Consider the following 21,832-nt stretch of genomic DNA (forward strand, 5'->3'; position numbering starts at 1 on the left):
AAGAATAGCAAGAGTTAAACACTTAATTAGATAATTGACAACAAGCTAATAACAAGCTGATCGATAGTCCATGTAAACATGACATGTGACCATCAAAACAGCACATACGGCCGCAAACATCAGAACAGAATTAGCATACAGCGACTGACAGCGCCTGACTACGATTGACTCATTCGTTCGTTCAGATCAGTCGGTAGCTAGAGGAAGTGCAGTGATAATGAATGGGCGTCACTTTGTTTACGATCGCCCTGCCGTACGATCGAATTTTGCGGTCGTTGGTCGTACGACCGTGCGGCCGCCACGACCGACTCAGAATGAGGTCCACAGTGTGGGTGAAATGAGGGAAGGGCACAGTGTGGGTGAAATGAGGGAAGGAGGAGCACAGTGTGGGTGAAATGAGGGAAGGGGGCACAGTGTGGGTAAAATGAGGGAAGGGAGGGCACAGTGTGGTGGAAATGAGGGAAGGAGGAGCACAGTGTGGGTGAAATGAGGGAAGGGAGGGCATAGTGTGGGGGAAATGAGGGAAGGAGGAGCATAGTGTGGGGGAAATGAGGGAAGGGGGGAACAATGTGAGTAAAATGAGCGAAGGGAGGCATAGAGTGGGTGAAAAGATGGAAGGGAGGGCACAGTGTGGGTGAAATGAGGGAAGGAGGAGCACAGAGTGGATGACATGAGAGTAGGGGGAGCACAGTGGGTGAAAGGAGGAGCACAGTGTGGGTAAAATGAGTAGGGGGGCACAGTGTGGGTGAAATGAGGGAAGGGAGGGCACAGTGTGGGTAAATGAGGGAAGGGAGAGTACAGTGTGGGTAATGAGGGAAGGGAGGCACAGTGTGGGTGAAATGAGGGAAGGAGGAGCACAGAGTGGATGAAATGAGAGCAGGGGGGCACAGTGGGTGAAAGGAGTAGCACAGTGTGGGTGAAATGAGAGTAGGGGGTACAGTGTGGGTGAAATGAGGGAAGGGAGGGCACAGTGTGGGTAAAATGAGGGAAGGGAGAGTACAGTGTGAGTAATGAGGGAAGGGAGAGCACAGTGAGGGTGAAATGAGGGAAGGGAAGGCACAGTGTGGGTGAAATGAGGGGAGGTAGAGCACAGTGTGGGTGAAATGAGGGAAGGCAGAGCACAGTGTGGGTGAAATGAGGGAAGGGAGGCACAGTGTTGGAGAAATGAGGGAAGGGAGAGCACAGTGTGGGTGAAATAAGGGAAGGGAGGGCACAGTGTGGGTGAAATGAGGAAAGGTAGAGCACGGTGTGGGTAAAATGAGGGAAGGGAGGGCACAGTGTGGGTGAAATGACAAAAGCGGAGCACAGTGTGCATAAAATGAAGGAAGGGGGCATAGTGTGGGTGAAATGAGGGTAGGGAGGGCACAGTGTGGGTGAAATGAGGAAAGGGAGGGCTCAGTGTGGGTGAAATGAGGGAAAGGAGGGCACAGTGGGGGTGAAATGAGGGAAGGAAGAGCACAGTGTGGGTGAAATGAGGGAAGGTAGAGCACAGTGTGGGTGAAATTAGGGAAGGGGGCACAGTGTGGGTGAAATGAGGGAAGGGGGTTTAGTGTGGGTGAAAAGAGGGACGGGACGGCAGTTTGGGTGAAATAAGGAGAGGGGGCACACTGTGGGTGAAATGAGGGAAGGGAGAGTACAGAACGGGTGAAATGAGGGAAGGCAGAGCACAGTGTGAGAGAAAAGAGGGAAGGAAGAGGACAGTGTGGTTGAAATGAGGGAAGGGAGAGCACTGTGTGGGTGAGATGAGGGTAGGGGATAACAGTGTGGGTGAGATGAGGGAAGGGAGAGCACAGTGTGGGTAAGATGAGGGAAGAGAGGGCACAGTGTGGGTGAAATGAGGGAAAGTAGAGCACAGTGTGGGTGAAATGAGGGAAGGGAGGGCACAGTGTGGGTGAAATGAGGGAAGGGGGCACAGTGTGGGTAAAATGAGGGAGGGGGCACAGTGTGGGTAAAATGAGGGAAGGGGGCACAGTGTGGGTGAAATGAGGGAAGGGAGGGCACAGTGTGGGTGAAATGAGGGAAGGGAAGGGAGGGCACAGTGTGGGTGAAATGAGGGAAGGTAGAGCACTGTGTGGGTGAAATGAGGGAAGGCGGAGCACAGTGGGGGAAATGAGGGAAGGAGGAGCACAGTGTGGTTGCAATGAGGGAAGGGGGAGCACAATTGGTGAAATGAGGGAATGGAGGGCAGAATGTGGGTGAAATAACGGAAGGGGTTTACAGTGGGTGAAATGAGGGAAAAGAAGGCAAAGTGTTGGTGAAATGAGGGAAGGAGGAGCACAGTGCGGGTGAAATGAGGGAAGGGGGAGCACAGTGGGTGAAAGGAGGAGCACAGTGTGGGTAAAATGAGAGAAGGGGGGCACAGTGTGGGTGAAATGAGGGAAGGGAGGGCACAGTGTGGGTGAAATGAGGGAAGGGGGTGCACAGTGTGGGTGAAATGAGGGCAGGGAGGGCACGGTGTGGTTGAAATGAAGAAAGCGGAGCACAGTGTGGGTAAAATGAGGGAAGGGGGCACAGTGTGGGTGAAATGAAGGAAGGGAGGGCACAGTGTGGGTGAAATGAGGGAAGGGAGGGCTCAGTGTGGTTGAAATGAGGGAAGGGAGGGCACAGTGATGGTGAAATGAGGGAAGGTAGAGCACAGTGTGGGTGAAATTAGGGAAGGGGGCACAGTGTGGGTGAAATGAGGGAAGGGAGAACATTATGGGTAAAATGAGGGAAGGGGCACACTGTGGGTGAAATGACGAAAGGAGGCACAGTGTGGGTGAAATGCGGGAAGTGAGAGTACAGTATGGTTGAAATGACGGAAGGGAGAGCACGGTGTCGGTGAAATGAGGGAAGGTAGAGCACAGTGTGGTTGAAATGAGGGAAGGGAGAGCACAGTGTGGGTGAGATGAGGGAAGGGAGGGCACAGTGTGGGTGAAATGAGGGAAGGGGGCACAGTGTGGGTAAAATGAGGGAGGGGGCACAGTGTGGGTAAAATGAGGGAAGGGGGCACAGTGTGGGTGAAATGAGGGAAGGGAGGGCACAGTGTGGGTGAAATGAGGGAAGGGAAGGGAGGGCACAGTGTGGGTGAAATGAGGGAAGGTAGAGCACTGTGTGGGTGAAATGAGGGAAGGCGGAGCACAGTGGGGGAAATGAGGGAAGGAGGAGCACAGTGTGGTTGCAATGAGGGAAGGGGGAGCACAATTGGTGAAATGAGGGAATGGAGGGCAGAATGTGGGTGAAATAACGGAAGGGGTTTACAGTGGGTGAAATGAGGGAAAAGAAGGCAAAGTGTTGGTGAAATGAGGGAAGGAGGAGCACAGTGCGGGTGAAATGAGGGAAGGGGGAGCACAGTGGGTGAAAGGAGGAGCACAGTGTGGGTAAAATGAGAGAAGGGGGGCACAGTGTGGGTGAAATGAGGGAAGGGAGGGCACAGTGTGGGTGAAATGAGGGAAGGGGGTGCACAGTGTGGGTGAAATGAGGGCAGGGAGGGCACGGTGTGGTTGAAATGAAGAAAGCGGAGCACAGTGTGGGTAAAATGAGGGAAGGGGGCACAGTGTGGGTGAAATGAAGGAAGGGAGGGCACAGTGTGGGTGAAATGAGGGAAGGGAGGGCTCAGTGTGGTTGAAATGAGGGAAGGGAGGGCACAGTGATGGTGAAATGAGGGAAGGTAGAGCACAGTGTGGGTGAAATTAGGGAAGGGGGCACAGTGTGGGTGAAATGAGGGAAGGGAGAACATTATGGGTAAAATGAGGGAAGGGGCACACTGTGGGTGAAATGACGAAAGGAGGCACAGTGTGGGTGAAATGCGGGAAGTGAGAGTACAGTATGGTTGAAATGACGGAAGGGAGAGCACGGTGTCGGTGAAATGAGGGAAGGTAGAGCACAGTGTGGTTGAAATGAGGGAAGGGAGAGCACAGTGTGGGTGAGATGAGGGAAGGGGATAACAGTGTGGGTGAGATGAGGGAAGGGAGAGCACAGTGTGGGCGAAATGAGAGAAGGTAGAGCACAGTGGGTGAAATGAGGGAAGGGAGAGCACAGTGTGGGTGAAATGAGGGAAGATAGAGCACAGTGTGGGTGAGACGAGGGAAGGGGAAAACAGTGTGGGTGAGATGAGGGAAGGGAGAGCACAGTGTGGGTGAAATGAGGGAAGGGAGATCACAGTGTGGGTGAAATGAGGAAGGGGGCACAGTGTGGATTAAATGAGGGAAGGGAGGGCACAGTGTGGGTGAAATTAGGGAAGGGACGGCTCAGTGTGGTTGAAAGGAGGGAAGGGAGGGCACAGTGGGGGTGAAATGAGGGAAGGTAGAGCACAGTGTGGGTGAAATGAGGGAAGGGAGAGCACAGTGTGGGTGAAATTAGGGAAGGGAGCACAGTGTGGGTATACTGAAAGAAGGGAGGGCACAGTGTGGATAAAATGAGAGACGGGGCACAGTGTGGGTGAAATGAGGGAAGGGGGCACAGCGTTGGTGAAATGATGGAAGATAGAGCACAGTGTGGTTGAAATGAGGGAAGCGAGAGCAGTGTGGTTGAAATGATTGAAGGGAGAGCACAGTGTGGGTGAAATGAGGGAAGATAGAGCACAGTGTGATTGATATGAGGGAAGGGAGAGCACAGTGTGGGTGAGATGACGGAAGGTGATAACAGTGTGGGTAAATGAGGAAAAGAGGAGCACAGGGTTTGTGAAATGAGGGTAGGGTGAGCATAGTGGGTGAAATGACGGAAGGGAGGGCATAGTGTGGGTGAAATGAGGGAAGGTAGAGCACAGCGTGGGTGAAATGATTGTAGGTAGAGGTAGAGCACAGTGAGTGAAATGAGGGAAGGGAGAGCACAGTGGTGGTCAAATGAGGGAAGGTAGAGCACAGTGTGGGTGTGATGAAGGAAGGGAGAGCACAGTGGGGGTGACATGACGGAAGGTAGAGCACAGTGTGGGTGAGATGAGGGAAGGGGATAACAGTGTGGGTGAGATGAGGGAAGGGAGAGCACAGTGTGGGTGAGATGAGGGAAGGGAGGGCACAGTGCGGGTGAAATGAGGGAAGGGTGCACAGTGTGGGTAAAATGAGGAAAGGGGCACAGTGTGGGTAAAATTAGGGAAGGGAAAGCACAATGTGGGTGAAATGAGGGAAGGGAGAGCACAGTGTGGGTGAAATGAGGGAAGGGAGGGCACAGTGTGGGTGAAAGGAGAGAAGGGGGCACAGTGTGGGTGAAATGAGGGAAGGGAGAGCACAGTGTGGGTGAAATGAGGAAAGGTAGAGCACAGTGTGGGTAAAATGATCGAAGGTAGAGCACAGTGGGTGAAATGAGGGAAGGGAGAGCACAGTGGGGGTGAAATGAGTGAAGGTAGAGCACAGTGTGGGTGAGATCAGGGAAGGGGATAACAGTGTGTGTGAGATGAGGAAAGGAAGAGAACAGTGTGGTTGAAATGAGGGAAGGGAGGGCACAGTGTGGGTGAAATGAGGGAAGGGGGGCACAGTGTGGGTATAATGAGGGAAGTGAGGGCACAGTGTGGGAGAAATGAGGAAAGGAGGAGCACAGTGTGGGGGAAAAGAGGGAATGGGGGTACAGTGTGGGTGAAATGAGGGAAGGGGGAGCACAGTGGGGGAAATGAGGGAAGGAGGAGCACAGTGTCGGTGCAATGAGGGAAGGGGGAGCACAATGGGTGAAATGAGGGAATGGAGGGCACAATGTAGGTGAAATGAGTGAAGGGGGCACAGTGTGGGTGAAATAAGGGAAGGGGGGCACAGTGTGTGAAACGAGGGAAGAGAGGGCAAAGTGTGGGTGAAATGAGGGAAGGAGGAGCACAGTGTGGGTGAAATGAGGGAAGGGGGAGCACAGTGGGTGAAAAAAGGAGCACAGTGTGGGTAAAATGAGAGAAGGGGGGCACAGTGTGGGTGAAACGAGGGAAGGGAGGACACAGTGTGGGTGAAATGAGGGAAGGGAGTGCACAGTGTGGGTGACATGAGTTAAGGGAGAGCACATTGTGGGTGAAATGAGGGAAGGGGAGCACAGTGTGGGTGAAATAAGGGAAGGTAGAGCACAGTGGGTGAAATGAGGGAAGGGAGAGCACAGTGTGGGTGAAATGAGGGAAGATAGAGCACAGTGTGGGTGAGACGAGGGAAGGGGAAAACAGTGTGGGTGAGATGAGGGAAGGGAGAGCACAGTGTGGGTGAGATGAGGGAAGGGGATAACAGTGTGAGTGAAATGAGGGAAGGGGAGCACAGTGTGGGTGAAATAAGGGAAGGTAGAGCACAGTGGGTGAAATGAGGGAAGGGAGAGCACAGTGTGGGTGAAATGAGGGAAGATAGAGCACAGTGTGGGTGAGACGAGGGAAGGGGAAAACAGTGTGGGTGAGATGAGGGAAGGGAGAGCACAGTGTGGGTGAGATGAGGGAAGGGGATAACAGTGTGAGTGAGATGAGGGAAGGGAGAGCACAGTGTGGGTGAAGTGAGGGAAGGGAGATCACAGTGTGGGTGAAACGAGGAAGGGGGCACAGTGTGGATTAAATGAGGGAAGGGAGGGCACAGTGTGGGTGAAATTAGGGAAGGGACGGCTCAGTGTGGGTGAAAGGAGGGAAGGGAGGGCACAGTGGGGGTGAAATGAGGGAAGGTAGAGCACAGTGTGGGTGAAATGAGGGAAGGGAGAGCACAGTGTGGGTGAAATTAGGGAAGGGAGCACAGTGTGGGTATACTGAAAGAAGGGAGGGCACAGTGTGGATAAAATGAGAGACGGGCACAGTGTGGGTGAAATGAGGGAAGGGGGCACAGCGTTGGTGAAATGATGGAAGATAGAGCACAGTGTGGTTGAAATGAGGGAAGCGAGAGCAGTGTGGTTGAAATGATTGAAGGGAGAGCACAGTGTGGGTGAAATGAGGGAAGATAGAGCACAGTGTGATTGATATGAGGGAAGGGAGAGCACAGTGTGGGTGAGATGACGGAAGGGGATAACAGTGTGGGTAAAATGAGGAAAAGAGGAGCACAGGGTGGGTGAAATGAGGGTAGGGTGAGCATAGTGGGTGAAATGAGGGAAGGGAGGGCATAGTGTGGGTGAAATGAGGAAAGGTAGAGCACAGCGTGGGTGAAATGATTGTAGGTAGAGGTAGAGCACAGTGAGTGAAATGAGGGAAGGGAGAGCACAGTGGTGGTCAAATGAGGGAAGGTAGAGCACAGTGTGGGTGTGATGAAGGAAGGGAGAGCACAGTGGGGGTGACATGACGGAAGGTAGAGCACAGTGTGGGTGAGATGAGGGAAGGGGATAAGAGTGTGGGTGAGATGAGGGAAGGGAGAGCACAGTGTGGGTGAGATGAGGGAAGGGAGGGCACAGTGCGGGTGAAATGAGGGAAGGGTGCACAGTGTGGGTAAAATGAGGAAAGGGGCACAGTGTGGGTGAAATGAGGAAAGGGAGAGCATAGTTTTGGTGAGATGAGAAGGCAGGGCACAGTGTGGGTGAAATGAGGGAAGGGGGGCACAGTGTGGGTAAAATGAGGGAAGGGAAAGCACAATGTGGGTGAAATGAGGGAAGGGAGAGCACAGTGTGGGTGAAATGAGGGAAGGGAGGGCACAGTGTGGGTGAAAGGAGAGAAGGGGGGCACAGTGTGGGTGAAATGAGGGAAGGGAGAGCACAGTGTGGATGAAATGAGGAAAGGTAGAGCACAGTGTGGGTAAAATGATCGAAGGTAGAGCACAGTGGGTGAAATTAGGGAAGGGAGAGCACAGTGGGGGTGAAATGAGTGAAGGTAGAGCACAGTGTGGGTGAGATCAGGGAAGGGGATAACAGTGTGTGTGAGATGAGGAAAGGAAGAGAACAGTGTGGTTGAAATGAGGGAAGGGAGGGCACAGTGTGGGTGAAATGAGGGAAGGGGGGCACAGTGTGGGTATAATGAGGGAAGTGAGGGCACAGTGTGGGAGAAATGAGGAAAGGTGGAGCACAGTGTGGGGGAAAAGAGGGAATGGGGGTACAGTGTGGGTGAAATGAGGGAAGGGGGAGCACAGTGGGGGAAATGAGGGAAGGAGCACAGTGTGGGTGCAATGAGGGAAGGGGGAGCACAATGGGTGAAATGAGGGAATGGAGGGCACAATGTAGGTGAAATGAGTGAAGGGGGCACAGTGTGGGTGAAATGAGGGAAGGGGGGCACAATGTGGGTAAAATGAGGGAAGGGGGGCACAGTGTGGGTGAAATGAGGGAAAGGAGGGCACATTGTGGGTAAAATGAGGGAAGGAGGAGCACAGGGTGGGTGAAATGGTGGTAGGGGGAGCACAGTGGGTGAAAGGGGGAGCACAGTGTGGGTAAAATAAGAGTAGGGGGGCACAGTGTGGGTGAAATGAGGGATGGGAGGCCACAGTGTGGGTGAAATGAGGGAAGGGAAGGCACAGTGTGGGTGAAATGAGGGAAGGTAGAGCACAGTGTGGGTGAAATGAGGGAAGGTAGAGCACAGTGTGGGTGAAATGAGGGAAGGGAGGCACAGTGTGGGTGAAATGAGGGAAGGGAGAGCACAGTGTGGGTGAAATGAGGGAAGGGAGAGCACAGTGTGGGTGAAATGTGGGAAGGGAGGGCACAGTGTGGGTGAAATGAGGTAAGGTAGAGCACAGTGTGGGTGAATTGAGGGAAGGTAGGGCACAGTGGGGGTGAAATGAGGAAAGCGGAGCACAGTGTGGGTAAAATTAGGGAAGGGGGCACAGTTTTGGTGAAATGAGGGAAGGGAGGGCACAGTGTGGGTGAAATGAGGGAAGGGAGGGCTCAGTGTGGGTGAAATGAGGGAAGGGAGGCCACAGTGGGGGTGAAATGAGGGTAGGTAGACCACAGTGTGTGTGAAATGAGGGAAGGGAGAGCACAGTGTGGGTGAAATGAGGGAAGGGGGCACAGTGTGGGTGACATGAGGGAAGGGAGGGTAGTGTGGGTAAAATGAGGAAAGGGGGCACTGTGTGGGTGAAATGAGGGAAGGCAGAGCGCAGTGTGGGTGAAATGAGGGAAGGTCGAGCACAGTGTGGTTGACATGAGGGAAGGGAGGGCACAGTGTGGGTGAAATTAGGGAAGATAGAGCACAGTGTAGGTGAAATGAGGGAAGGGAGAGCACAGTGGGGGTGAAATGAGGGAAAGTAGAGCACAGTGTGGGTGAAATTAGGGAAGGGAGAACACAGTGTGGGTAAAATGAAGGAAAGGAGGGCACAGTGTGGGTAAAATGAGGGAAGGGGGCACAGTGTGGGTGAAATGAGGGAAGGGAGAGCACAGTGAGTGTGAAATGTGGGAAGGGAGGGCACAGTGTGGGTGAAATGAGGTAAGGTAGAGCACAGTGTGGGTGAATTGAGGGAAGGTAGGGAACAGTGGGGGTGACATGAGGAAAGCAGAGCACAGTGTGGGTAAAATGAGGGAAGGGGGCACAGTTTTGGTGAAATGAGGGAAGGGAGGGCACAGTGTGGGTGAAATGAGGGAAGGGAGGGCTCAGTGTGGGTGAAATGAGGGAAGGGAGGCCACAGTGGGGGTGAAATGAGGGAAGGTAGTCCACAGTGTGTGTGAAATGAGGGAAGGGAGAGCACAGTGTGGGTGAAATGAGGGAAGGGAGGGCAGTGTGGGTAAAATGAGGAAAGGCGGCACTGTGTGGGTGAAATGAGGGAAGGCAGAGCGCAGTGTGGGTGAAATGAGGGAAGTTAGAGCACAGTGTGGTTGAAATGAGGGAAGGGAGGGCACAGTGTGGGTGAAATTAGGGATGATAGAGCTCAGTGTGGGTGAAATGAGGGAAGGGAGAGCACAGTGGGGGTGAAATGAGGGAAAGTAGAGCACAGTGTGGGTGAAATTAGGGAAGGGAGAGCACAGTGTGGGTAAAATGAAGGAAAGGAGGGCACAGTGTGGGTACAATGAGGGAAGGGGGCACAGTGTGGGTGAAATGAGGGAAGGGAGGGCATTGTGGGTGAAATGAGGGAAGGGGGTGTAGTGTGGGTGAAATGAGGGAAAGGAGAACACAGTGTGGGTGAAATGAGGTAAGGTAGAGTACAGTGTGGGTGAAATGAGGGAAGGTACAGCACAGTGTGGGTGAGATGAGGGAAGGGAGGGCACAGTGTGGGTGAAATGAGGGAAGGGGGCACAGTGTGGGTAAAATGAGGGAGGGGGCACAGTGTGGGTAAAATGAGGGAAGGGGGCACAGTGTGGGTGAAATGAGGGAAGGGAGGGCACAGTGTGGGTGAAATGAGGGAAGGGAAGGGAGGGCACAGTGTGGGTGAAATGAGGGAAGGTAGAGCACTGTGTGGCTGAAATGAGGGAAGGCGGAGCACAGTGGGGGAAATGAGGGAAGGAAGAGCACAGTGTGGGTGCAATGAGGGAAGGGGGAGCACAATGGGTGAAATGAGGGAATGGAGGGCAGAATGTGGGTGAAATAACAGAAGGGGTTTACAGTGGGTGAAATGAGGGAAAAGAAGGCAAAGTGTTGGTGAAATGAGGGAAGGAGGAGCACAGTGCGGGTGAAATGAGGGAAGGGGGAGCACAGTGGGTGAAAGGAGGAGCACAGTGTGGGTAAAATGAGAGAAGGGGGGCACAGTGTGGGTGAAATGAGGGAAGGGAGGGCACAGTGTGGGTGAAATGAGGGAAGGGAGTGCACAGTGTGGGTGAAATGATGGCAGGGAGGGCACGGTGTGGTTGAAATGAACAAAGCGGAGCACAGTGTGGGTAAAATGAGGGAAGGGGGCACAGTGTGGGTGAAATGAGGGAAGGGAGGGCACAGTGTGGGTGAAATGAGGGAAGGGAGGGCTCAGTGTGGTTGAAATGAGGGAAGGGAGGGCACAGTGGTGGTGAAATGAGGGAAGGTAGAGCACAGTGTGGGTGAAATTAGGGAAGGGGGCACAGTGTGGGTGAAATGAGGGAAGGGAGAACATTATGGGTAAAATGAGGGAAGGGGCACACTGTGGGTGAAATGACGAAAGGAGGCACAGTGTGGGTGAAATGCGGGAAGTGAGAGTACGGTATGGGTGAAATGACGGAAGGGAGAGCACGGTGTCAGTGAAATGAGGGAAGGTAGAGCACAGTGTGGTTGAAATGAGGGAAGGGAGAGCACAGTGTGGGTGAGATGAGGGAAGGGGATAACAGTGTGGGTGAGATGAGGGAAGGGAGAGCACAGTGTGGGTGAAATGAGAGAAGGTAGAGCACAGTGGGTGAAATGAGGGAAGGGAGAGCACAGTGTGGGTGAAATGAGGGAAGATAGAGCACAGTGTGGGTGAGACGAGGGAAGGGGAAAACAGTGTGGGTGAGATGAGGGAAGGGAGAGCACAGTGTGGGTGAGATGAGGGAAGGGGATAACAGTGTGAGTGAGATGAGGGAAGGGAGAGCACAGTGTGGGTGAAATGAGGGAAGGGAGATCACAGTGTGGGTGAAATGAGGAAGGGGGCACAGTGTGGATTAAATGAGGGAAGGGAGGGCACAGTGTGGGTGAAATTAGGGAAGGGACGGCTCAGTGTGGGTGAAAGGAGGGAAGGGAGGGCACAGTGGGGGTGAAATGAGGGAAGGTAGAGCACAGTGTGGGTGAAATGAGGGAAGGGAGAGCACAGTGTGGGTGAAATTAGGGAAGGGGGCACAGTGTGGGTATACTGAAAGAAGGGAGGGCATAGTGTGGATAAAATGAGAGATGGGGCACAGTGTGGGTGAAATGAGGGAAGAGGGCACAGCGTTGGTGAAATGATGGAAGATAGAGCACAGTGTGGTTGAAATGAGGGAAGCGAGAGCAGTGTGGTTGAAATGATTGAAGGGAGAGCACAGTGTGGGTGCAATGAGGGAAGATAGAGCACAGTGTGATTGATATGAGGGAAGGGAGAGCACAGTGTGGGTGAGATGACGGAAGGGGATAACAGTGTGGGTAAAATGAGGAAAAGAGGAGCACAGGGTGGGTGAAATGAGGGTAGGGTGAGCATAGTGGGTGAAATGAGGGAAGGGAGGGCATGGTGTGGGTGAAATGAGGAAAGGTAGAGCACAGCGTGGGTGAAATGATTGTAGGTAGAGGTAGAGCACAGTGAGTGAAATGAGGGAAGGGAGAGCACAGTGGTGGTCAAATGAGGGAAGGTAGAGCACAGTGTGGGTGTGATGAAGGAAGGGAGAGCACAGTGGGGGTGACATGACGGAAGGTAGAGCACAGTGTGGGTGAGATGAGGGAAGGGGATAAGTGTGGGTGAGATGAGGGAAGGGAGAGCACAGTGTGGGTGAGATGAGGGAAGGGAGGGCACAGTGCGGGTGAAATGAGGGAATGGTGCACAGTGTGGGTAAAATGAGAAAAGGGGCACAGTGTGGGTGAAATGAGGAAAGGGAAAGCATAGTTATGGTGAGATGAGAAGGGAGGGCACAGTGTGGGTGAAATGAGGGAAGGGGGGCACAGTGTGGGTAAAATTAGGGAAGGGAAAGCACAATGTGGGTGAAATGAGGGAAGGGAGAGCACAGTGTGGGTGAAATGAGGGAAGGGAGGGCACAGTGTGGGTGAAAGGAGAGAAGGGGGGCACAGTGTGGGTGAAATGAGGGAATGGAGAGCACAGTGTGGGTGAAATGAGGAAAGGTAGAGCACAGTGTGGGTAAAATGATCGAAGGTAGAGCACAGTGGGTGAAATGAGGGAAGGGAGAGCACAGTGGGGGTGAAATGAGTGAAGGTAGAGCACAGTGTGGGTGAGATCAGGGAAGGGGATAACAGTGTGTGTGAGATGAGGAAAGGAAGAGAACAGTGTGGTTGAAATGAGGGAAGGGAGGGCACAGTGTGGGTAAAATGAGGGAAGGGGGGCACAGTGTGGGTATAATGAGGGAAGTGAGGGCACAGTGTGGGAGAAATGAGGAAAGGAGGAGCACAGTGTGGGGGAAAAGAGGGAATGGGGGTACAGTGTGGGTGAAATGAGGGAAGGGGGAGCACAGTGGGGGAAATGAGGGAAGGAGGAGCACAGTGTGGGTGCAATGAGGGAAGGGGGAGCACAATGGGTGAAATGAGGGAATGGAGGGCACAATGTAGGTGAAATGAGTGAAGGGGGCACAGTGTGGGTGAAATAAGGGAAGGGGGGCACAGTGGGTGAAACGAGGGAAGAGAGGGCAAAGTGTGGGTGAAATGAGGGAAGGAGGAGCACAGTGTGGGTGAAATGAGGGAAGGGGGAGCACAGTGGGTGGAAAAAGGAGCACAGTGTGGGTAAAATGAGAGAAGGGGGGCACAGTGTGGGTGAAACGAGGGAAGGCAGGACACAGTGTGGGTGAAATGAGGGAAGGGAGTGCACAGTGTGGGTGACATGAGTTAAGGGAGAGCACATTGTGGGTGAAATGAGGGAAGGGGAGCACAGTGTGGGTGAAATAAGGGAAGGGGGCACAGTCTGTGAAATGAGGGAAGAGAGGGCAAAGTGTGCGTGAAATGAGGGAAGGGAGGACACAGTGTCGGTGAAATGAGGGAAGGAGGAGCACAGTGTGGGTGAAATGAGGGAAGGGCACAGTGTGGGTGAAATTAGGGAAGGAGGAGCACAGTGTGGGTGAAATGAGGGAAGGGGGCACAGTGTGGGTAAAATGAGGGAAGGGAGTGCAGTGTGGGGGAATTGAGGGAAGGAGGAGCACAGTGTGGGTGAAATGAGGGAAGGGAGGGCACAGTGTGGGGGAAATGAGGGAAGGGAGTGCACAGTGTGGGTGACATGAGTTAAGGGAGAGCACATTGTGGGTGAAATGAGGGAAGGGGAGCACAGTGTGGGTGAAATAAGGGAAGGGGGCACAGTCTGTGAAATGAGGGAAGAGAGGGCAAAGTGTGCGTGAAATGAGGGAAGGGAGGACACAGTGTCGGTGAAATGAGGGAAGGGCACAGTGTGGGTGAAATTAGGGAAGGAGGAGCACAGTGTGGGTGAAATGAGGGAAGGGGGCACAGTGTGGGTAAAATGAGGGAAGGGAGTGCAGTGTGGGGGAATTGAGGGAAGGAGGAGCACAGTGTGGGTGAAATGAGGGAAGGGAGGGCACAGTGTGGGGGAAATGAGGGAAGGAGGAGCACAGTGTGTGGAAAATAAGGGAAGGGGGGCACAATGTGGTTAAAATGAGGGAAGGGGGGCACAGTGTGGGTGAAATGAGGGAAAGGAGGGCACATTGTGGGTAAAATGAGGGAAGGAGGAGCACAGGGTGGGTGAAATGGTGGTAGGGGGAGCACAGTGGGTGAAAGGGGGAGCACAGTGTGGGTAAAATAAGAGTAGGAGGGCACAGTGTGGGTGAAATGAGGGAAGGGAGGGCACAGTGTGGGTGAAATGAGGGAAGGGAAGGCACAGTGTGGGTGAAATGAGGGAAGGTAGAGCACAGTGTGGGTGAAATGAGGGAAGGGAGGCACAGTGTGGGTGAAATGAGGGAAGGGAGAGCACAGTGTGGGTGAAATGAGGGAAGGGAGAGCACAGTGTGGGTGAAATGTGGGAAGGGAGGGCACAGTGTGGGTGAAATGAGGTAAGGTAGAGCACAGTGTGGGTGAATTGAGGGAAGGTAGGGCACAGTGGGGGTGAAATGAGGAAAGCGGAGCACAGTGTGGGTAAAATGAGGGAAGGGGGCACAGTTTTGGTGAAATGAGGGAAGGGAGGGCACAGTGTGGGTGAAATGAGGGAAGGGAGGGCTCAGTGTGGGTGAAATGAGGGAAGGGAGGCCACAGTGGGGGTGAAATGAGGGAAGGTAGACCACAGTGTGTGTGAAATGAGGGAAGGGAGAGCACAGTGTGGGTGAAATGAGGGAAGGGGGCACAGTGTGGGTGACATGAGGGAAGGGAGGGTAGTGTGGGTAAAATGAGGAAAGGGGGCACTGTGTGGGTGAAATGAGGGAAGGCAGAGCGCAGTGTGGGTGAAATGAGGGAAAGTCGAGCACAGTGTGGTTGACATGAGGGAAGGGAGGGCACAGTGTGGGTGAAATTAGGGAAGATAGAGCAGTGTGGGTGAAATGAGGGAAGGGAGAGCACAGTGGGGGTGAAATGAGGGAAAGTAGAGCACAGTGTGGGTGAAATTAGGGAAGGGAGAGCACAGTGTGGGTAAAATGAGGGAAAGGAGGGCACAGTGTGGGTAAAATGAGGGAAGGGGGCACAGTGTGGGTGAAATGAGGGAAGGGAGAGCACAGTGTGGGTGAAATGTGGGAAGGGAGGGCACAGTGTGGGTGAAATGAGGTAAGGTAGAGCACAGTGTGGGTGAATTGAGGGAAGGTAGGGCACAGTGGGGGTGAAATGAGGAAAGCGGAGCACAGTGTGGGTAAAATGAGGGAAGGGGGCACAGTTTTGGTGAAATGAGGGAAGGGAGGGCACAGTGTGGGTGAAATGAGGGAAGGGAGGGCTCAGTGTGGGTGAAATGAGGGAAGGGAGGCCACAGTGGGGGTGAAATGAGGGAAGGTAGACCACAGTGTGTGTGAAATGAGGGAAGGGAGAGCACAGTGTGGGTGAAATGAGGGAAGGGAGGGCAGTGTGGGTAAAATGAGAAAAGGGGGCACAGTGTGGGGGAAATGAGGGAAGGCAGAGCGCAGTGTGGGTGAAATGAGGGAAGGTAGAGCACAGTGTGGTTGAAATGAGGGAAGGGAGGGCACAGTGTGGGTGAAATTAGGGAAGATAGAGCACAGTGTGGGTGAAATGAGGGAAGGGAGAGCACAGTGGGGGTGAAATGAGGGAAAGTAGAGCACAGTGTGGGTGAAATTAGGGAAGGGAGAGCACAGTGTGGGTAAAATGAAGGAAAGGAGGGCACAGTGTGGGTAAAATGAGGGAAGGGGGCACAGTGTGGGTGAAATGAAGGAAGGGAGGGCATTGTGGGTGAAATGAGGGAAGGGGGTGCAGTGTGGGTGAAATGAGGGAAAGGAGAACACAGTGTGGGTGAAATGAGGTAAGGTAGAGTACAGTGTGGGTGAAATGAGGGAAGGTACAGCACAGTGTGGGTGAGATGAGGGAAGGGGATAACAGTGTGAGTGAGATGAGGGAAGGGAGAGTACAGTGTGGGTGAACTTAGGGAAGGTAGAACACAGTGGGGGTGAAATGAGGGAAGGGAGAGCACAGTGGGGGTGAAATGTGGGAAGGGAGGGCATAGTGTGGGTGGGATGAGGAAAGGGAGTACGGTGTGGGCAAGATTAGAGGGCATAGTGTGGGTGATATGAGGGAATGAGGGCACAGTGTGGGTGGGATGAGGGAGCAGGGAGTTGGTGACATGAGGGAAGAAGGAGCACAGTGTGGGTGAGATGAGGGGGCATGGTGTGGGTGAGATGAGGGAAGCGGGGGCATAGAGCGTGATAGGGAAAAGGAAGTACAATACCGGAAGTGTAGCACAGTGGGATACAGAAAAGGGGAGGCACAATACCGAACATATTGCGAAGGGCACATACGTACAGATATATGAAAGGACAAGACAAGGAAAAACAAATAAGAAGCATAATGTAAAAATAATACATTTTATGATGGCAATAGTAATGTTAGTATAAAGGCTATATGTAAACCTTAAAATATCTTAAAAAGAAGAAAAATGGGGACTGATATACATTATACTAACATACTAATGCAATCATAATATGTATTATTTTTACATGTGTATGAGTAGTTGTGTGTATATATAGAGAAAGAGAGAAATCTTATAACTGCTTCTTTGCTGTTCAAGTTAAATCCGTCGGGAGTCAAGTAGACGGTGTCAAGCTACCACCGAGAGGCAAGTAAGGATCCAGCGCTTGGCAAACTGAGGAGCTGCGCTGACCCCTGTGGTGAAGGGCTGGCGCAGAGGGTACCCTACTGTGTCCACCAAGGTCAGCAGAGCAGGTAAGGTCCCCGTGGGACAACCCTTCCTCGTATATATATATTTATATGGATATAGGAAATTGACTAGAGTAACTCAATTATATATAAATACAAAGTGCTGAGCAATAATTTAACTCAAGAAAAACACTGTAAAATTATGTATAGGTACCGTGATGATACAAAATATATATTAAATAAAGTGCAAGTGCTGTGCCTAAATAATAGTAAAGCGATGTAACATCAATATTAATAGTGAATGACAGTAATGATAAATTAATCAGAAATATAAAAAAAAATTTAGTAGAGTAAAACCATAAAGAAAGCAATCCGCATAGTATAAAACAGTCAGATGTAAAAAATTACACAGAAATAATGAATACAGAAATACAGGGACATTGGGCCTCATTCAGACCCACTCGCAAGCGGCTGTCCGCTCGCAAGTGGGTCGATGGTGTGCACTGCGCATGCGCACGACGGAGGGAGCTCCGTCGTGCGCATGCGCCAGACGCGACGAGCGAAGGACTTTCCTCCGCTCGTTGTGTCTGATCAAAGGGGGCGTGCTGTCGATGTTGATTGACAGCACGCCCCATTTGGTGGGCATGCCAGGGGCGTGCCTGCCAGACGGAGGCGTTCCCAAGGGAACGCCTACCGTCAGAAGCCGGCCCCACTGACATCACTAGTTATGTCAGTGGGAGTGATTTTGGCTCTGATAGAGCCAAAATCACTCCAGGGCTTGTGGTCGAAAACCCCGACCACAGGCTTCTGGTCGCACTGGCGATGGTCAAGACCATCGCGACCATCATCCTGCACGCTCGTATGTGCTGTGGGTGGTGACCAACAGCTATACGAGCGTCCAGGAGGACGCTCCATTTTTATGGAGGACGGCCCTCATTCAGAGCGAGCGCTCTGCTCAGAGCGTCTGGCTCTGAATGAGGGCCTTTGACAGAATTCTCATATTTTGGCATCTATTCACCACAATGGCTTTGAAATTAAACAAACAAGATGTGCTTTAACTGCAGACTTTCAGATATAATTTGAGGGTAATTACATACAAATCAGGTGAACGGTGTAGGAATTACAACGGTTTCTATATGTGCCTCCCACTTTTAAGAGGCCAAAAGTAATGGGACAAACTAAACAATCCTAAATCTAACTATCACTTTTTAATAATTTGTTGCAAATACATTGCAGGCAATTACAGCCTGAAGTCTGGAACGCTTAGACATCACCAGACGCTAGGTTTCATCCCTGGTGATGCTCTGCCAGGCCTCTACTGCAAATGTCTTCAGTTCCTGCTTGTTCTTGGGGCATTTTCCTTTCAGTTTTGTCTTCATCAAGTGAAATGCATGCTCAATCGGATTCAGGTCAGGGGATTGACTTGGCCATTGCATAACATTCCACTTTTTAGCCTTAAAAAACTCTTTGGTTCCTTTTGCAGTATGCTTCGGGTCATTGCCATCTGCACTGTGAAGCGCCGTCCAATGAGTTTTGAAGCATTTGACTGAATATGAGCATATAATATTGCCTGAAACACTTCAGAATTCATTCTGCTGCTTTTGTCAACAGTCACATCATCAATAAATACAAGGGAACCAGTTCCATTGGCAGCCATACATGCCCACGCCATGACACTACAACCACCATGCTTCACTGATGAGGTGGTATGTTTTGGATCATGAGCAGTTCCTTTCCTTCTCCATACTCTTCTCTTCCCATCACTCTGGTATAAGTTGATCTTTGCCTCATCTGTCCATAGGATGTTGTTCCAGAACTGTAATGGCTTTTTTAGATGTTGTTTGGCAAACTCTAATCTGGTCTTCCTGTTTTTGAGGCTCACCAATGGTTTACATCTTGTGGTGAACCCTCTATATTCACTCTTGTGAAGTCTTCTCTTGATTGTTGACTTTGACACATATACACCTACCTCCTGGAGAGTGTTCTTGATTTGGCCAACTGTTGTGAAGGGGTTTTTCTTCACCAGGGAAATAATTCTTCTGTCATCCACCACAGTTGTTTTCCGTGGTCTTCCGGGTCTTTTGGTGTTGCTGAGCTCTCTGATGCGTTCTTTCTTTTTAAGAGCCACACCTAATGTTTTTTGCTATCTCTCTGATGGGTTTGTTTTGATTTTTCAGCCTAATGATGGCTTGCTTCACTGATAGTGACAGCTCTTTGGATCTCATATTGAGAGTCGACAGCAACTGATTCCAAATGCAAATGTCACACCTAGAATCAACTCCAGACCTTTTACCTGCTTAATTGATAATGAAATAATGAGGGAATAGCCCACACCTGTCCATGAAATAGCTTTTCAGTTGATAGTCCCATTACTTTTGGCTCCTTAAAAAGTGGGAGGCACATATAGAAACCGTTGTAATTCCTGCACCGTTCACCTGATTTGGATGTAATTACCCTCAAATTAAATCTGAAAGTCTGCAGTTAAAGCATATCTTGTTTGTTTAATTTCAAAGCCATTGTGGTGGTGAATAGAGGCCAAAATATGAAAATGTTGTCAATGTCCCAATATTTATGCACCTCACTGTATATACACCACTCCACAAAAAAACGGCACTAGAGAGCATTATTTAAATGTAGCAAAAAGTTTTACTGACAAGGATATCAACATTTCGAAGTTGCTGCCCCGTTGTCAGGACCAAACAGATATTAAGAATACATAACATAACACTTACCCACATACTGTATATACCAACACCAAACACCTCCCGTCACTGCTCCCACACTGGTGTCTAGCTTCCGGAATAGTCATCAACAAGCACACTTCCAGTCACTCACCCGTCTCATCTCTCTCTCTCTCTTTCTCTCTGTTGGGTACCCTCCCTGTAACTCACCTTCAGTGTCCCTGTCCACAGTCTTCCTGTAACTCCCCCTCAGTGTCCCTGTCCATGCCCCTCCTGTAACTCCCCCTCAGTGCCCCTGCCCTCACCCTCCCTGTAACTCCCCATCAGTGAGCCTGCCCTCACCCTCCCTGTAACTCCCCCTCAGTGTCCCTGTAACTCCTTCTCAGTGTCCCTACCCTCACCCTCCCTGTAACTCCCGCTCAGTGTCCCTGCCCTCACCCTCCCTGTAACTCCCGCTCAGTGTCCCTACCCTCACCCTCCCTGTAACTCCCGCTCAGTGTCCCTGCCCTCAACCTCCCTGTAACTCCCACTCAGTGTCCCTGCCCTCACCCTCCCTGTAACTTCACCTCAGTGTCCCTGCCCTCACCCTCCCTGTAAGTCCCCTGCAGTGTCCCTATCCTCACCCTCCCTATAAATCCCCCTCAGTATCCCTGCTCTCACCCTCCCTGTAACTTCACCTCAGTGTCCCTGCCCTCACCCTCCCTGTAACTCCCCCTCAATGTCCCTGCCCTCACCCTCCCTGTAACTCCCCCTCAATGTCCCTGCCCTCACCCTCCCTGTAACTCTCCCTCAGTGTCCCTATCCTCACCCTCCCTGTAACTACACTGACATCTCCTAAGCTTCCACTTTTTGATTCTCACCAGAGTGCTGCTGCCGGGCATCTGGGCCCAGAGCTGATCTAAACTCTAGCTGCTGCCTGCATGCAATGTGATGTCACAATGCAGGTCACAGCCCTTTTATAAAGCATGCCCAGCTTCTGGCAGCCATTTTGTGGTTACATTTTGTCCTACATTGATACTCTCTGAGTAGTTCCTGCTTTTATATAAGCTACTTTAGATAACAACTACTGATAAGGACTTTGGATTACATCTTCCAATAAAGTGCTCAGCAGATACTACTTTAAAAAAAGAATCTAAGTAACATCTTAAGGTAAGGACTATATAAAAAAATTTGGCCTGTCACCCTTACCCCTTCACACAAATCCCTCCATTTTATCTGCAAGTTTTAATTTTGAAACAATAGATAAAGCAATTTATTTATCTAATATGACACTGCATGAATTAAGGTGGGTACACACTTGTCCAATCCTCCGGGGATCCAACTCCAATCCAGACTGTTGACACAATCCTGCTGGAGACCTGGACGCAGATTCAACACACAATATATGCCTCCACACCTTTCCAATTTTTGATGCAAAACTTACATATGCATCTCCATAAACATTTTAATCAAAGGATTGTGTCACCGTACACACTTTTCCAATCTATTGTAGACCAACTGCCACTCACAGGCACAAGCATAGCTACAATAGGTGCAGATAAAATGCAGCCTCTGAGGCCTTGCCCTCTACCTGCACTGAGTCACTCTGCCATCTCCTAAGCCTCGGCTTTTCTATTCTCATAAAACAATAACGATGTTAGTGACAAACACAAGCATGGTAACCAGGCTGGAGGTAAAACAAAAACCTACTAGGATCTTTTCTACTTATATGGGTAAACTACTTGTTGCCTCCGTAGGAAAAAAGAAAATGCCTCCAAACCCCTGCCGAATAAGCGCTAGCAGCACCCTGCCCGGACGCACATAACGACGGAATCCTCCGGATTTCCACACACCCAGAGCCTGAATTTCTGATGTTGAAAAACTGGAATCGGCAGCAGACGTGGCAGCCTCTATTCGGAACGAATGAGGGCCATATTCATGCGAAGGGAAACTGAGAGCTGCAATACACCACTGCAAAAACTGACCAACTTGGTATGTACTAACTGGAATCCCATCCTGATGCACCAACCACACTTCCCCACACTCTGGACGCTGTCATTAATATTCATGCGCCAAAAACACCGGGCAGTGTCCTGACACTTCTGCGAAGCTAGTCAGCGACCCCGGACAAATTCCCACTCAAGCCTTCCCCAACCCAAGACAGCTTATGTATTCTGTCATCCGGGAGCTGGCAGCAACCCTTTCAATACCAACAAAGAAAAACATGTAACCTGGCCCTCTGTTTCGTCATGGGCAATGGGAACACCCAGCTCTACAAATAAAGCCTGCACCGAAAAAAACAAATGCGCACAACGAGGAGGGGCCCGCCGGACCGATACAGAGGAAATCGTCCAAGTAATGAACCAGGCCCAATTCCCCCGTGCCGGCTGAAACACACCAATGAAGAAACGGGGAATGGAACATCCCAAAGGCAGACATTTGTCTATGAAATACTCCCCCTGCAACTGAAAACCCATGAAATGAAAAGAGTCTGGATGCAGGGGCAACAGGCAGAAAGCCGACTCAACATCGATCCTTG

Source organism: Taudactylus pleione, unplaced genomic scaffold (genome assembly GCF_031769625.1).
Source record: "Taudactylus pleione unplaced genomic scaffold, aTauple2 ptg000266l, whole genome shotgun sequence".
NCBI lineage: Eukaryota > Metazoa > Chordata > Amphibia > Anura > Myobatrachidae > Taudactylus > Taudactylus pleione.